The sequence below is a fragment of the Amblyomma maculatum genome, chromosome 5 (genome assembly GCF_055883805.1).
Source record: "Amblyomma maculatum isolate TAMU_Amacu chromosome 5, ASM5588380v1, whole genome shotgun sequence".
Classification (NCBI taxonomy): Eukaryota; Metazoa; Arthropoda; class Arachnida; order Ixodida; family Ixodidae; genus Amblyomma; species Amblyomma maculatum.
The window spans coordinates 63,981,748-63,997,070 of record NC_139348.1 but is presented as its reverse complement, the minus strand read 5'-3'; positions in this window follow the sequence as shown (position 1 = coordinate 63,997,070).

Sequence of the window (15,323 nt, the reverse complement as noted above, 5' to 3'; positions counted from 1 at the left end):
TACCCTTGAAGATATGCCCTAACTTGTCACTTTCCGGCATAGAGCTGCTTACCTTGTGACAAAACGCAAGAAAATCCTAAATATAGGCGAGGTAGAACGTCATGGGGGATTGAAAATAAGAAGAAAGTTCCGTTCTTGCAGCAAGAGCCCGCCGAATAGGCTTCCCGAACAAGTCCTGAAGCTTTTGCTTGCAGATGTCCCAGGTAACAAGCTCTTGTTCGTGGATTTGGTACCATGTTCGAGCTGTTCCCGCCAAATAGAAGATGATATTAGCGAATATGATGGTTGCGTCCCAGTTGTTCCGGCTGTAGCGCTCACACTCATCTAGCCAATCGTCAACGTTTGGGTGGTCGTTGCCATTAAAGATTGGAGGGTGGCGAATTTGCGTGAGTACTACTGGCTGAGGCTATGTTCCCGTGGTGGTAGAGACTGTCTCGGAGATCACTGTGGCTGTTTTGACGTCGTTGTGACCCCAGGTAGGAGGCGGCGGCTGCTGCGCAAATCCAGCCTTTAGCAGCGTAAATGTGCTATCGGTGCGCACGGGGATCTTGATTTACGCCCAGTAAGATAATACATGGCAGAAGATTAGTTCAAGAAAACTCAACAGCTCATGACAGATGTAAGTGTTCTGGCAGCAACCGTTGCTTCAGCTTCGTCGTCTCTCTCTCTGCTGTCAATCGTCGTCTTCTGCAGTGGCATTTACGTTGCAATAAAACAGCCGCAATCGCTGTCTTCTTTAGTACATACGTCGGCCACAGCAATGGTAGCTTTAGTACACTTAAGGTAGAAGGCCACTTTGAAAACCTCTTATTTTGGACAAAATTTGCTAATACTATTTTACAAAAATTCACATTTCTTTTTGAAGGCCTATAAGATATAAATGTTTTATACCACTCAAAGCTCCACAGCTCCACTAAAGCCTCAAGGGGATTGGCGATGACGTATATCTGATGTTGACCGCCAAGAATTCCCAAATCATTTCTCTATTTGTCCAAATTATGACGAGTTCCGTAAATAGTTTCTCATGACGTGCCGTAGCGTTTGCTCGGAAGACGTCGTTTCGACTCTGGATCTTGCCGCCCCGCCTCAAGATCGCGCAGCGATTTTCTAGCAAATTCAGCAGTTTGTACGGCAAGAGGAGGCTCGACAGTTGTATTTGAATACCAGCCGCCCTGCCACAAAGTGTATGTCACCCCCATTGCAACCCGTCATCCAGGATCAGGTTGCTGATATCCTACCAACGCTACCAACGCATATGGTAGCTACCAACGCATATGGTAGCCGCCCCTGATGTATGCCGAAATTGCGAGCAGGCCACCGCTTCCACCGGCTATGTCTACATACGAAACACCGGACCCAAACTTTCCTAGAAGGCCGGCCGTGCCTCAGGGTCCACCTGCTCAGCCTGCCCGTCGTATCCCTGCGATCGTGTCTTGCCCTTAAGAAGCCAGGATGGCGTCTTTTCACACGGGGGTATGTAGGACGGATAGTTGGAATTTCGAGAAGAGAAAAACGCAAAAATGACCAAGACGACAAAGTGGCGATGACGAAGATTTGGTTGGAAAAACTTTATTTTTGTCAGAGAGCATGTGTGGGCGATTCCGTGTTAGATGGCCATCAACCCATGGCTGACGGCGACCTGGGTAGCCCACTCCACGGCCCTGGTCTGGACGACCGGGTCTGAGCTGGCCAACACGGTTTGCCACTACTCGAGGGAAGGATCACGCATAATATCCGCCGGTGGCGGTGCTATGCTGCAGCTCCATAATATGAGGTCATAGGTTGCCAGTTGCTGACATCATTTGCACTCCGGCTGAATGTCCGTGTAGATTTTGCTCAACACGTATGGAGTGAAGAAACATCTAGTCTGCAATCGTCGCCAGACGCATTCCTGCGCCTTCACCAATTGCTTGTCCGGGGGTGGGTAAATCCTCCGCTCAAGTTTGAAATGATTATTCATTTCAAACTTGAGCGATTACAAAAAAGCTCGCACCCGCTCTCAGAAATGGCGGTTTAGGCAGCAGAAACGGGGCAGTAAAGCTATTGTAGTGCGAATTGCTTAATCCACCTCATTTCAGCTTGTGTTATGTACATCTGGAGATAGCTTCAGCCTTGGCTGGACGCATTTATTACGGTCCCATCTTGTTCTATGTTTAAATAACATTAATTTGATCATGTATATAATCTACTCGTACTGATACAAACTATAGTCGACAACGAAGCGGAGACAGTCAGTGGGTAGTTGGCGTAGATGACAAAGTTGGTTGCAGGTTGGCATAGACGACGAAGTCAGTAGGCTGCAATCGCGCTTGGACTACTCTCGGACTTCAGCAGACTTGGCACAGGGTGGACTTCTAGGCCCTGCACTTCCGGCGCAATACATGTTACAATCTGGTGGAGTACGCTGGGTACACTTTCCCGCTTTTACACGCTTCACAACGGATCTGACTCTGGTCCACCAGCGACTCAGTCGCCTCCTCCGAGGACAGTCACCTGAGTTTGGGCCCCTTTCCACTCTTACAAAAATGACGCAAGCGCCACTCTCGAGCCACCCCGACATGGCCACTCATCCCAGGCTCTCGGCTCCGATCCTCTGCCAGCCGCCGAGAACACCACCAACTTTTCACGGCGATGTCTTCGAAGACGCTGAGGATCGGCTGGCGACCTTCGAGCGAGTGGCTCATTAAAACGGCTGGAGTGCGGAGCGTAAGCTCAATAATGTTTACTTTGTCCTTGAAGAGTCTGCCGTACATGGTTCGAAAACCACGAGGGCGACCTTACCATCTCGCAAGCGTTTTGCCGTGAACTACTGACCCCCTTCCCCAACGCCGATCGCCGCGAGAAAGCTGAAGCTGCACTTCAGTCTAGAAATCAGCTGCCAACTGGAAGCCTGCGCATGTATTGCGAAGAGATGACCCGTCTTTTCCAGTGCGCAAACTCCAATATGGCAAAGGAGAAGAAGCTTCGCCACCTCATGCGTGAAGTTAAGTAGGACTTGTTTGCGAGCCTTGTACGCAGCCCACTGCGTACCGTTGTTGAATTCCCCGCGAAGGCAACGACAATGGAAACGACGGTCCAACAACGGGCCCGGCAGTACAATCGAAATATCAGCAGCCTGGCCCCAGATGTTTTTTCGCTGTGCCACGGATTCAGTGCGGACGCATTGCGCGACCTAATGCGGTCGGTTGTTCGTGAGGAACTCCAACGTTTCCGTCTGCCTCAGATTACGTCCATGACATTATTGACCGAAGTCGTCAGAGATGAAGTACGCCACGCTACGCATACATTCCCGGTCATCAACATACTGCAGCGCTTCGACGAGATGCCCACGCAGACGTCCTTTGTTCGTCAAATAGCTGCCTACGATCCTGTAGCTACCATGCCACCACGGGTCGACGACAAAAAAACGTACGCATCCGTTCCAAGTCAAGCAGCTGCCTGTGGTCCTATTGACCCGACACCTGTGGTTAGCCACGCCAGCCCATATAACGCATCGGCTTAAGCTGTGGCTCATGTTCCACGAACTCGGAAGTCGGGCGTGCGGCGTACGTGGGACCGGAGGCCAGTCTGCTACCACTGCTGGGAGGAGGGTGACCTCTGCCGTGCATGCCCGTATCGCCGAGTGGGACTTCGCGGCTTCGAAAACAATGCGCCCTGTCCACGGAGGGGCGAAATACCACTAGAAATTGAAGTTAATCTTTAGGCCCGTCAAAGCCATGGGAGATACGGCCGCTATGAGTTTAGATCGTCATCTCTGCTGCGGTACCGTTCCCCAAGCCCTCGTCGAGACGCCAGCTATACTGCGCGGCGTGCTCACAGTCCACACCGGGAAAACTAATTCCAGCGATCTCGGGAGGCAAGGCCGCTGCTCTCGGGGAAACTGAAGATCCTCCGCCGCCACTACACCGAAACATTGATTTCTCATAGGGGCAGAGTAGCGACAGCATCCGACGAGCTACTTCTGATGTGCGTGTGTCTATTGACGGAACAGACACGATCGCTTTACTTTATACTGGTGCAGACTATCCCGTGACGAGCCACGCCCTCGCCCAGAAATTGAGTAAAGTTCTTACGCCATGGTTGAGCCTAAGCATTCGCACGGCTGGAGGTGACCTCATTACCCCGTCTGGAAGGTGCACAGCCCGAATCGGCATCCGCAGTTTCGCCTATGTGGTAGACGTATAAGGCATCGGGCATATCGGGCGTCGACTTCGAGATGCCCGATATTTCTCGTCGCTAAACCTAAAACGCGGGTACTGCCAATTAGAGGTGCGTGAGAAAGACCGAGAGAAGACGGCTTTCGTAACACCCGATGGCTTGTATGAGTTTTAAGGAGCTACCGTTTGGCCTATGGTCGGCACCGGTCACGTTCCAACGCATGATGGACACCGGTCTGTCCAGTTAGGAGTGGCAGTCGTGTCTGGTTTACCAGGACGAGGTCGTCATAATTTCGACTACCTTCCACCAACATCTAGAACGGATACACCTTGTGTTAAAAGCTTTTCGGGACGCCAACCTGACAATCAAACCGGAAAAATATCACTTCGGCTGTGAGTAACTGCGCTGCCTTGGCCACGTGGTATGCGCAAAAGTTGTTCGCCCGGACCCTGAAAAGACCGCAGCCGTTTCTGGGTTTCCGCGATCCACTGACAAGAAAGCTGTTCGACGGTTCTTAGTTTTGTACTCATATTACAGACGCTTTGCGCGAGACTTCTCGCACATCGCATACCGTTAACCCCACTGACTCGAGATGACACGCCGTTCCAGTGGGGAAGTGAACAAGAAGCCGCTTTCCTTGAGCTTTGCAGCCGCCTACAGAATACCCTGATACTCGGCCATTGTGATGAAAACGCCGAAACTGACGTCTAAATTGATGCCAGCAACGTTGGAGTTGGTGCAGTACTAATTCAGTGGCAAGACGGGGCAGAACGGGTCATCGCTTACGCGAGCCAAACACCTGCTCCGAAAGCAACTATTCAACAACTGAGAAAGAATGTCTGGCGGTAATATCGGCCCTCACCAAATTTCGCCCGTACCTCTACGGCCGACCTTTCCGCGTTATAAGCGACCACCATTCATTATGCTGGCTAGCGAGCCTCAAAGACCCCTCAGGATGATTGGCTGGATGGAGCCTAACACTAAAAGAGTATGACATGCACAGTCCTATACAAATCATGACGGAAGCATCAGGAGGCTGACTGTCTGTCGCGCTCACCCATCGCCATATGCTCAGAAGAAACCGCCCACGATTTTCTCTTTCAGGGGGCTGTTAGTACAACCCAAATTTCGTAGCTTCAAAGGATAGACCCAGAGTTAGCGCCCCTCGTCGACTACTTGCAGGGCGCCTACGCCCGTATCCCCGTCTTTTTAAACGTGGCCTTCAAACGTTCACTCTGCGTGGTAACGTGCTCTACAAGCGAAATATTACTACAGTAAAGGGACGTTTCTCCTTTTTGTGCCCTCGAAGTTGCGCCCAGATATAGCGAGCGGCTGTCATGATGAACTCACCGCCGGCCACCTGGGGGTCAGCCGTACACTTGCTCGAATTCGGCAAAAGTATTATTGGCCCAAGTTACTTCCATCGGTGCAGGCCTATGTACGCTCATGTCGTGATTGCCAACGTTGGAAGTGTCCGTCATTGAAACCCGCTGGATGTCTTCAGCCTATTGCTCCGCCGGAGACCCCTTTCCATCAAGTCGGCATGGACCTTCTCGGTCCTTTTTCGAAGACCTCGTCTGGCAACCATTGGGTAGCCGCCGCGACCGACTACCTAACACGGTGCACGGAAACCGCATCCCTTGTTAAAGGTACAGCAGCGGAAGTGCCGCAGTTTTTCATCCATAACACCGTCCTACATCATGGCGCCCCCGCTGTAGTAATCACTGACTGTGGAACAGCTTTTACGGCTCGCCTAACCCGGTTTGTCATGACGCAAACTCACACTAACCATCGACGTGCGACCGCGTATCACCTTCAGACCAACAGGCTGGTGGAGCGGCTCAATCGCAAAGTCGTACTTCGGATGCAATTTTGTCATATGTAACTTTCGCGTACAATACTGCCACTCAAGTGACGACGTGACTGACACCGTTCCAGCTTGTCTTTGGTCTCCAAGTGAACACGGTTTGACGCCAGATGCAGCTGGTCCTTCTTGCGACTCTGACGCCGAACTTGACGCCTACATCTTTGTTCAGCATGCTGAGGAAGCGCTTCAACCAGCCCGCCTCCGCATTCACCGACAACAGGCGAATGACGCTGCTCGGTATAACCTCGGCCGAAGAATCGTCACTTACGAACAGGGCGACTTTGTGTGAGTTTGGACACCTGTTCCTGATTGCGGTCTGTCTGAAAAGTTACTACACCGACACTTCGGCTCTTACGAGATTGTCCGCCGCATCAATAACGTCACCTACGCCGTTGTCCCTGCAGCACCGGTTTTCAAGTTTGTGAACGACAATCAATTGTCATATTGAGAACGTATGTACATTATATCATAATGATATATTGTACATACGCTCTTTTGATAATGTTTGTCGTCTGTCATATTGATGGCTTAATAAGTAATCCAAGTTGACAAGTAAACATCAAAATGACTAAAAGCACCACGAATTTTAAATGACGGATTATGCTTGGAAATAGAGGTGTCAAGATTTTTCCGTCATTTTCACCATTTTGTACCGTAGGAGTAATGATTAGCGCTGATTTATTAATATGTAAAACCCAAAACTCATGTAGATCGTTTATTGCCATAATATTGCATCTGACAAATAATGTTTGCATAGAATATAAGCAATCTACATAAGCTTTAGCTCAGAGGCTTATTTTTGCAAAGTAAAAAGTTTCCGGATATTAGTATATGTAGTGTTACCCCACACAAGGTGACAATATCTGGCATACTATACAAACACAGCGTTATAGAGGACAAGATTTACTTTCTCAGGAAGCAGCTATTGGCGTCTCCTGATTATACGTAGTGCTCGAGCTAATTTAAGTCTTGCCATGTTTCTATGTCATCCCAACGCATATGCTCATTGAGAAGAACTCCCAAAATCTTCACTGCGATGATTATTTCAATTCGATTATCACCTAAGAGTAAACTTGTAGAATCGGAAACCTGCACGTTTTCCACCCTAAAAAACATAGCCTTAGTCAAATTCGTATTGCTCGGTAATGCATTTCACCAAGATCAAGAATAAAGTTTCTCTAGCAGTTCATTGACCATCTGCATTAAACTGTTCACAATAGTGCCTAAAACGAAAATATTAGTTTGATCTGCTTAAATAAAATATTCTTCCGGGTCTACTTGCACAATGTTGTTTATGTATATATTGAATAATAAAGGGCCTAGAATGCTGCCTTACGGTACACCATGATATATTTTTGTGCATGTTCAGCTGCAATCTGTGACTGAAACATAATATTGTCGATCACTCAAATACCATTTATTTACATCAGTGCTGTGCCCCTAATACCATAAATGGAGAGTTTTGCAACACGAGTAGAGTAGTTGATTCTGTCAAAAAGTTTCGAGAAATCAATAAATAACCCTAAAGTTATTTTCATGTTTTCTGTGTGGTTGATAATTATTTTTTTCATGCAAAAATGCAGGTTATATAAAGCATTTTGTCCTGTACCCGAACTGTTGCGGTGTTATTACCTTAAATCTTTCATGAAAACTAGAATTTCTAAAATTTATTACTTATTCCAACCCATTTGAATATACTGGTTAGAATGATACTGGTCTATAATAGTTAATGTAGTCTCTTTGGCCACCTTTGTAAAAGACAATAAGCTTGGATTTTTCCGTCCTACCGGGAAAATGCCATGATTAAAAGATATATTGTACATTTGAATTAGAAGTGGCCAAGTAATATCTTGGTCTTTGTCACATTCGCTGTAGGAACCTAGATATGTAACTGAAAAATATAGTTGCACAGACAAATGCGAGCAGTACGACGCTTATGATAACAATACGGGTAATACGCACGCACAAGCGCAGAGGTTTTGAACATGGTTGGCAGTGCTAAGCGCTACATTGAACATTAGCGCCCCGACACGGCCACTCGTAGAAACAAAATACGTTGACATTTGTGGCGTCATCGGTACCATGAACTCGGCTTGGGTGTGAGACCACTGTCCGGTTTAGTACACTGTAACCATGTTGTCCATAATTCATTCCATTCAAAGTTTCCATTCTCTCCCACCTGTGCCTCAGTATATTATATACACCGACTCCCTGGCTGCTATCCGTGCCATTTAATCTAAACGTCTAACACGTCATCTGTCCACGGAGCTCGAGGTTGCACTTGTTGAGTTGCAGCCCTGCCCCGTCTTCCTGCGATGGATCCCTGGACACTCGGGGATTGACGGCAATGAGATGGCGAACCAGCTCGCCTGTGAAACTCGTAACCGGGCACCGTTCATCCCCTGGCCAAGATCCTTGGAGGGCGGGTCGAGACTGCCTTCTCGCGCCACCATCAGCGAATAATACAATGCTGCTGGCTTAGACCGCAAGCTCTACTCCGGTCCTCATCCTAATCTTTCCGTTCGGGAGGCTCATATTCTTCGGCAAATACAGTTGATTAGACTCATAACCCCTGCTCGGCTATATCTCTACAAATTGCGCCGTGCTCCATTCATGCCGCAACTGCCCTTCCCCTTATGCCAAACTTTCAGGCTGCCTATTTTCATGCCCGGTTGCATTGCATTCGGGATTCTTTCGCACCTCCTCCCATGCTATCTGAACCTGGGTGGACTGGATTGGTGCTGAGGGTGAACAAGAACAGCGCCTGCTAGTCCATTAGGCCATCGATGTATTAGGCGCCTAAGTGTTGCGCCTCAGTCTTTTACTACTACTACTTCATCCGCTGCGGTATGGAGATATGTTTATTTCGGAGCTAGGCACCCAACAGTACCCGGACGCTTGCCTCTGCCTTGACGTGGTAGCCTCGACTTCATTCGGAAAAAGCTCCCCTCCAGATGCCTCTTCTCCTCTGCTACAGCCACAGTGTACAACCCCTCGAGATTAACTCGCCGGTGGGTATGAAGTGATTTGCTGCCGTATTTCTGAAGCAATAGTCATCTAATTGACGTAGCTTCCGAGAGGCTACTGCGCATTGAAGAGTGACGGGTCCAGCGAAACATCTCGCTTTCGCTTCGTTGCTTAGGCTAAAAAGGAACCTTTGTCATTTTTTATTCATATTAACGCCACATCGCACTTTTAGAAATCTGTTGTTAATTTCCACAAAGGCATCTTTAACGTCTCTAACTCGTTGAAAACGCATTTATTTTAATTCTGTGCACCTTTGTTTTGAAAGAACCGGCTTGTGGCTTCTTTTGATTAGCAGCGGAAACAAACAGAACATATTTTGTACACGTCATATAGCGCTATTCAGAGATGTTAGCAATAATATCAGCAATATACCCAGGAACTTTCATGCCGCCTAGCTCTTTTTAGGTGCTAAGTATTATAATTTTCAGTTGGCTCAATTCATCCAACGTGCCCCTATCAAGATCAATACAAGCAGAAATGTCTTCGTTAAGTTGGAAATCACTATTAATGTGTCTGGCTTTGGGGCCCTGGAGTGCTACAGCTAGTATGCCTAGTATGTACTTTGATTTATCAGCGAATTGGTAAAACTTATATAGGCAGCCTTTGTGGTACAAGCAACCTAATCTTTCCCGTGTAAAATTTTATTTTCAGAGACATCAGCTTTATTGTATAGACAGAGTGTTTTCTTCGGAAGCGAAATATATGTTGCATAGAATATCTACAAGTCATGGCACACACGTCAGCCATTGCATTAACAAAGACATTCTAGAAAGCTGATTGTGTTGACTTGCTCGGCTGCAGTAGTGTCTACTTTGTGTAGCAGGTCGGAATAGAACCAGTACCAGTGTTACGTGTGTCCAACAGACAATATAAGTCTAAACAGTGGCGAAGAGATCGTTGAATGTGGAATGCCTGTAGATGCATTGACTTACAGTATATTGTCACCTATCATTGCCAAGTGGCGCATGACTGAGGAGTTAAGGACGACGAAATTAGAAAGACGAAGAGGTATCGCTTACGCTTGTCCTCAATGTTGTTTGCTACCATTGTACTGGGCTCACCCCCTGTCATAAAAGCTAACCTTGGTATCTTGAGTGACCCTTTACGTGACAATACAGTCAACTACAGCTGTGGAAGTGGAGAAGCAGACCAATTGAAATTCACAAGATAACACTGCAACACTGTAAACAAGCAATTTCATAATCTTCCCCTAAGGTTTATGGCCTTCCAGAGTACTCTCCAGCAAGTGGAGAGCTACGTTGTCTTAAAGTTAGTGTGTCAAGCATTCGGACAGTAAGTCGTGTAGTTAATACATGCATTGGAAAGAAAAATATTATAGGCCAGATAGACTCTGCCTTTAAGGTTATGACGAGACAGGTATGGTGGTTCTTTTTCGAAGGTTCCTGTTAGGGTTTCTTGTTCAAATACACGCGCATTGCTTCTCGTGTAATTGTTAAAGTATTGTTTTCGGTCTAATGTCACACGCGCAGCTATTGTAATCATCTGGCAGCTACTGCAAGACAGGAAAGACCTCCCTCAAGTCTTGTCAGAAAGCTGTGCAAAAAGGGCCTGCCCCACCAAAACGTAACGTTTCTGGCAGTTAGAGCAATATTTCATTCCCAGTTTAAGGTTCAGTCATATCGTAGGTTATTCGCTGTCTTAAGACATCCCTGAGCGCAAAGTCTAATACGGCCCCGCCTTATGACGAGTGATCAATGATCTGCTCGAGGGATCATCGTGATTTTTGTCACAACGTATTTCCTGGAGAAGAAGGCCGTTAGAGTCATTGGTTGAATGTATATCAATAAATAAATGCGGTCTATCCGAATTGTATTTTAGATCAAAACCAACTTTCAATTGTTCTTAAAGGAAACATTACAATGAAAGGAATAGTGGTTACTTTCTTCACGTTCTTCACGAGGCTACAAATACTTACCAAAATGCCCCAACAAAATTACAAGTAGCAGGTCATGTTCAAGTATTCCTGCCTTTCGGCTAAACTAAATGCGGGATGGAGTCTTGCCTTCAAGAATATTGGTAAAATTGTTGTAGGTCTCAATGGGAGCCTTTTAGCAGCAGGCGATTAATAAACGTCACACGCTTTATATATATTTCGCTACTTAGGATTGCCTCTGATTTTTTCAGGTTTCAAGGAGATCCGCACAAACTGCGAGAAGTGTGCGTGCAATAATTTTCGCCGTGTTTGCTACCTAAACAAGCTTACGCATTGCGTGTGCACCCCATCCGGCATAATGAGCAACCAAACTCCAACCTGGAAATGTATAGACTATGATGACTGCATGAGATACTATACATCGGAGTTCATAGGATGGCCATCTCCAGGCAGCTACACATCTGTGCCTCGCGACGAACCAGAGTTGCAAGAATAAATAGCAAATATTAGATTTACAAACATAATCTCCCTGTGATGTTCCTGTAGTTACAAGTATCTTTATTGCCAAGTATTCATTTCTACTGCAGGGCTAAATGAAGTTATAAACCATAGCTGAGCCGGAGGTTTTCTTGTTGCAGAGATCTGCTGTGCTCTGTTGTTCTAGCCGCCAGCTTGCCGACTGAGTAGAACTTGCGAGGGGCTAGTTGGCTATACAACTCCGACGACCTCCGGCGCTACATGGTTATACATACTAAACAATATACACACAAGAGAATTAAACCAAGACGTTAACACTGATGATGCGCTGTAGTGCCGCATCATCTGTGTTAACGTCTTGGTTTAATTCTCTTGTGTGTGTATTGTTTATCGAGTATAACCATGTAGCGCCGGAGGTCGTCGGTGCCGAATGGGGCATAGGTGTTAAGAAAACAAAGTGCTTCACTGTTGCCATTTTGACTGTTTTACATATGGTAGTTTAACCAATTGTATTTTTCTGCAATCGCACTAAGGTTTTCTGAACGTCTGCCCGCTATTCGTGCACAAACCGGCATATACTGGTCTCGTTAGATTCACCAGGCTCTGTGCATTTTTTCTGACACGTAGAGGGAGCCGTTGCCTGTCCCGTAAAATTAAATGGTATTAAACAAGTGGTGCCTCAAAATTTGATTTGTAAAGGCCCACTGTCCTTCCTTAGGTCGAAAATATTTTCTTCCCCGGGGACTGCGAAACTTCGCTCCAGAACGCAAAGCCACAAAATGTTTTTTGAAAAGAAAATATTTTCTTCCCCGGGGACTGCGAAACTTCGCTCCAGAACGCAAAGCCACAAAATGTTTTTTTTTTAAAGAGTAATTATCAACGCAGTTACAGCCACCGCAATCACCCGATTCTGTCATGTTTCTCTCCCGTTCTCTCGCAAATGTTTTTCACTCTCCGGCGGGGTCGTCTAGCCTCCGCAAGCCAAATTCCCCTTCCTCCTCCGCGTTTGGCGATACGTAGGGCGTGGTACTATTCATGCGCGAATAAAAAAACGCGCGAGTGAGCCCGCGCCGGCCGTGGCGACGGAAAAGCGCGCAGCGAGCGGTGGACACAATTAGTGGTGTACGCCCATCCTTCACCCGTCAGACAGCGATACGGACCAATGAATGCCATTTTCTACTCCGACGTCAGCCTTGCGGCTCGTAGAGAACGGGGAAGCTGGTTTCCCGAAGGGGAGGTTGAGAGAGCTTTGATTTGTATTTTTGCTGCTTTGCGGCGCGCGTATTGCTGTGGCATTTTGCATAGACTATCTCCGGTACCTGATCAATACGCATCGGCTCCTTTGCTTAACAGGTCATGCTCTAGACAGTGGCCCTTTAAGGGGTACCTCACGTTCTCCCTGCCGCCTTGGTTAAAGCCCACCATGTGAACTCTTTATTTCGACAGAGAAGGGAGGTGATTTCCAGTTATTTGGTGCATGATAAACGTGTCTCTGGTACAGTAAGCAAGCCGGATGACTTTCAAAGGCGAGATTTTGGTGCCTCGACTCCTGGAGCTGTGTAATGTTGCCGCTGTTATTGGTAGGGCCTTGACCTCACCATTAACTCGACCTCTATGTTTTCTGAAAGTAACCGCAATTTCATGAACTTGTTGGTGGCACTACAGTGAATATTATGACTCAGACATTCGAAATTCAACTCTTGGTACTACTTGAAGTCCACCGGTGCAGATACAATCCACTTGTGGTTAATTTCCCAGTCAGTCACCTCAAATGTGTTTACAGCACTCGAAAATTAAGCGATCACGTTAACACATTGTGGGTGTCTTCGTTTTCATGTTTATCGTTCCACTGGCTACATTTCCCCTCGTTACAATATGAAAGAAACGCTTTTACAGTGTTATTTTGATGCATAATATTATACGTCATAAGGGCTTTTATATCAGAAACATTGAGCACTAATTACATGTTAGAATATTTGGGCTTGCTTAATTTAAACTTGTACTGTCAGAAAGCGCTGTGACCAAGTGATCGACAGGAGTGTTTCTTCTTTCACGGAAACATTCTCTGAAATAATGGGTCTACCTACTATCGAAAGTACCTGGGAGATAGTGCTCGTTACTTGAGTAGAGTGGTGTCATTTAATTTTACCTTTGCTCAGTCATGCAAGAACAATGACGCTGCCCATTGTGATGCAGCTTTAAATTAAGTAGTGAAAACTTCTCTTCAGCTATGTAAATCATCATTCATTTCAGCAGCAGCGGTTTTCAAACTGTTCGTTTTTACATCAACCATATCGAAACGCCCAACAGCCATGGTCAGATGTTTTCACTAGAGTAGAGATTCAGATAGGGTTCTTGTTTGGACGGTCTCATGTGCCTGGCCTGGAGTGTCCATGTTGATGTATCTGTGCTCGCGTTTATATGCTGGTGCTACCGCTTTAATCTACCCGGGCTAGTGTTTTGACGGAACAGCCCTGATGGGACTAGTGTAAAAACTACATAAACCGGTACATATATGTCGACATATTTTTCTTGAAAAAGCCCGCTAAAGTGGTTCCGTGGAAGAATACAGGCACAGTCAGGCAACACGTTGCGCGGCTGCTCACGAACTGACAGCCAAAGCCGTATCAATGTTCACCTGTTCCTAGATGTCCTATATTTTGTAGTGCCTCACATATTTGTTCTCGCGTGCGGTCTTTTGTCAAATTATAATAGTATGTAATGCCTCTGTATGAATTAACAGCGGCAGATGAAGCCAGTTTACAGTGGCTTTCCAGAAAAGGTTGGCGTTCTCTAAAGCGAACGGTTACATGGCCGCTTTGAAAGCGACAGTTCCGAGCTCCAGAAAACCATGTGGCAACGTAGTCAAGATCAGCTGGTCGAGGACAACTATTCAAGAAATCCGACATAGGCAATGCATTTGATGCAACTAGATTACACTCTGTGGGCGGTGGGGGGCAGCCAAGAAATCTCTTCCGTTGATGCTGCTTAAGTTTGGAGCGATACGGCAGTTCCGGTGATGCAGGGACACAGCCGATATTGGAAATATATCCGCGTTTTCAGTAGTTTATATGTTCAAATTTTTTTCTGTATAAGTTAGTATGAAATATCAGGAAGCAACAAAAACTTAGATCTTTATTCGGTTTTCAAAAAAGCATGTGGCCTTCAAACGCTCCCGAGCACTCTGAACGTCCCTTGTCTAAGCTCTGTCAGATGAATAGTGGAAGGAACCTCGGCCCCTATGTGAAACCAAATCCTCCAGATGCTAGATAACTCCTGAAAGCAAAACCAACATTCCAAAGATATGACACAACATTTTAGAATGACATCCGCTCGAAATTTTCTTGCTTTTTTCTTCTCATTTGCTCAGTTATTTTCAGAAAAATTGTAACCAGTGATTATCTTCGCTAGAAAAATCCAAGTGCACTCGTTGAAAAGTTTGCCCCTTTTCTAGGAACCCTCGATATAGTCAGTAAAGAGATTGCTGAAAGTAGTGCTTACAACTGGCCTAGGGCTATTGATAATTACCCCCTCTGGTGGTACAGTGGTCTTTGCACTCGAATGCTGCTCGAAAGAATGCGGGATCGACGCTTTGCGACCGCGACCGCTATTCGATGGAGGCGAAAGGCTTGGCGCCAGTGTGCTGTGCGATGTAAGGGCACGAGAAGATGCCCCCTGGTAGAACTTTCTGAAGCCGTCCACAACGGCGCCTCTCATAGCATTGATCGCTTTGGGACGTGAAACACCATAAACCAAACCATATATTGAAAATGTGGCCCGCTGCGGTGGTAGTAGTTGATATGCTTGTGTACTGTACCGGATTTCCCCGTGGTCGACCCCGAGCGCCGGCGGCCGCGTTTCGATGGAGACGACACGGATATGCATGCATCCGTGTACTGA